Consider the following 3,130-nt stretch of genomic DNA (forward strand, 5'->3'; position numbering starts at 1 on the left):
TGAAAAAAAATGGTAACGGAATGGGAAAAAACTCGGGAGGCTCACGATTCTGAGTGGAAACCACATAAAAATTTCCAAATTCAAAAAAAGTCGGGTGGACGTACAACTTTGACAAAAATAAAAATGTCCCAGATAACAGTTCTAATCAACATTCAATAATTAAAATTATTTATTAATAATGAAGAACTAACACGATAAGGTAGGCAAGCACGAATTCAAATTTGTGACTTTTGTGTTTATTGCCATCGCGCAGTCGGGGGCGGTGCCTCTCGGCTGCCCGCAGAAAGTCACTTTATTTGTGCGCCTGCTAACGCACACAGACGCGTCCGGTGTACTCGTGTCCGCACCGCCGCGGCGCCGGCCGGCACCCGTGCGGCACAGTGTGTTAAAAACCCAATTTTGTCTCACCTTGTTTTTATTGCATAATAGGCTTCACATATTGCTTTTCGTTTTACCAACAACGCCATTCATTCATAAGTTTCATTATCGATACCATGTGGTTACGGAGTGCACACGAGTTGAATACGGCTACGTAACCAGTCTAAAATGTGCCGTCCAGACGCGTAAGAAGATCATGGTTCCGGAGAGCGCCCTTACACTGGTTTTTTGAGCGTATGACTAGCCCGCACTCAAGTGGCTATTCTAATTATATCACGTACGTTATGCACAGTCACTCCATCTAGTGACGAGAGGTAATAATACTTAGCCGACTCAATAACGTTCAATGCGAGTTTGCTGATGTTGTATTCAGTCATGTAATAAATTTTAGATTCGAATTTTGAAAAATATTGCATTGAATTCGTGTTTTTGTGGATTTGTGTATTAAATTAATGATATTCTTAATACATGAGACTAAAATAATACCTTTGAGACCTTTAAATTTATTGAATAAATAAGTCATAATGGCTAATCGTGGCACGTAGCGCCATCTATGATTTTGGTTTGACATTAATTATACGATGTTCCGGATGAGACCCCATGGCGCGAGCGTAGCCGCGGGCAAGCAAGTTAGTTAGTATTAATGTGTAGTCCCAATAACTTTTGTTCACCTTTTTTTACTGTCATGAATAAACACTTATTCTGTACTTATACATACCTACTTCTTCCTTACCCCTGTAAAAAAGATGGAATATAGTCAACTTACTTTTTTTTTGCAGTTGGCCCTAGTTGCCTATCTACTAGAAGTTCACCATAAGAGTAATTAACTAGGCAAATCAAATTATACACAATCGGAAACATAAATTGCTAATAGGTAATTAGGACTAACTTTATTAACTACTCATTTAATGCGTTTTCTGATATTAGTTATTGCTAATCTAAATCCTATTATTAAGTCCAATTTTTGCGACATACCTATTAGTGCGGGGCGTTAACGGATAATTAGTATGGTATGAATGTATAGTCCCGTCTGGCAGAAAGCATGAAACTTGGCATGTATATAGCTTATAGGGTTATAAGAAAAAATAGAAGTAGAAACACGCCGATGTGTCAATGTTTCCCCTCTTTCCCCTTTCCCCTCCAAAATTGGCCTAAAACATGTCGCAGCAGTAGCGATATAATAACGTTAGTACAACCGTAGTTTCATTAAATAAGAAAAATCTATTCTGCGTTAAGTTTGCTATAGATTTTTCAGGGTTCAGAATAAGGGAAAGGCAAAAAATAACTGTTACATATGGAATTTTTAACTTCTGATTAGCAGAAACGTCTGCAATCGATGCCACTAGGCTTAGAATAAATTTAAAAGTGGAAAATGTCTGCCTTGGGTGAGACTTGAACTCACGGCCTCTGGATCGATACTCCAGCGCTCTGCCAACTGAGCCACCAAGACTTCAACCAAGCCAGCGAAATTTTCCACTACTAAGGTCAATGGGACCCGTAGCGACATCTACCGTAAGAGTGTTAAACTTCTTAAACTAAACTTTTTCTTCTTTTTAAATTTGTTATGGAATTACTTGCAAAAAGCGTATTCAATACAAATCTCCCGGCATGTTTCTCGTTCCTACCTAGTTATATCGGTGGAGGAAAAACCGGAATAACCTAACCATTAAATTTTTAAGAAACCCGCGACCGCGACATCGTGGACCGATTTTCATGAAACATCTACACACTTCCGACTAAACTGAGCTTTCAATAAAAAAAAAACTAAATCTAAATCGGTTCATCCGTTTGGGAGCTACGATGCCACAGACAGACAGACAAGCCCCGTCGTTGCGTCGGGGTTAAAAATACAATATGAACCAGCCTCCGAAGGTATTTTAGAAGACGTTAAACAGTGCGTGCGTCGCAGTTGCAGGCACATTTATCAAAGCAGAGGGGCGTGAAAGTAGGAAGGTGGCCATAAAACCAGCGTGGTAATGATAGCGTTTTTAAGTTTGGGGTGGTTTAGCAACGGGCATGACAAGTAGTGCAGAATGATCTAGAATAATACTTACAAGGCCCCAAATAGGGAATGCAATAACCGACCAAATTTCATAACCGGTTATGGTTCCGGTTATGCCCAAAAAATAACCGATAACCGGTTATAATCGGTTACGGTTATTTTCAACAAAAAGAGGTAAATTTTCTATCAAATAATCGAAATCTGTGTTTTTTTAATAAAACCCGCAAATTAGTGAAAGTGATAAATAATAATTATGGCCTTCGACGTGATATAATATTCAATCAAAATCGTTCACAAGTAAGGGAAGAGTTATATTTTCGTTACTGAAGTAATAATTGTGGTTACCATGAATAAACTATTGAATCTGAACTACAAGAATGACAAATACGACAATCACAGGCAAAAATACTGTATTTTTCTAGTCACTAAAAGGTCAAATTCAGATATAAAATAATAACAAATAATAACCGTGACCGGTTATTTAAGTTTCCTAATAGTAATCGGTTATGAAAATTTGCCGAACAACCGGTTATTTCGGTAATGTTTTTATAACCGGTTGGCATTTCCTAGCCCCAAAGTGGTCAATCGTTATTTAAAGCTAGGTAGTGATCGAAACGATTTTGGCGTTGTACTTACATTTAGTAGGTATAAAAGAGCGATAAATGACTATGATACGCTATGGAGCGTTTGTCCACCTAAGTACAAAAGCATTTCTTTCCTTTACGGCAAAATTATGAAAAATTCGTTCAT

The 3,130-nt window shown here is 38.0% G+C and overlaps 1 non-coding gene across 1 annotated transcript; it reads right to left on the reverse strand.

Moving 5' to 3' along the window:
• Window positions 1–1,755: 1,755 nt before the first annotated feature.
• On the reverse strand, window positions 1,756–1,828 carry Trnad-auc. The gene has a single exon. It is a non-coding gene; the product is annotated as a tRNA-Asp (tRNA).
• Window positions 1,829–3,130: the final 1,302 nt, after the last annotated feature.

Source organism: Leguminivora glycinivorella, chromosome 10 (genome assembly GCF_023078275.1).
Source record: "Leguminivora glycinivorella isolate SPB_JAAS2020 chromosome 10, LegGlyc_1.1, whole genome shotgun sequence".
In the NCBI taxonomy this organism is placed as follows: domain Eukaryota; kingdom Metazoa; phylum Arthropoda; class Insecta; order Lepidoptera; family Tortricidae; genus Leguminivora; species Leguminivora glycinivorella.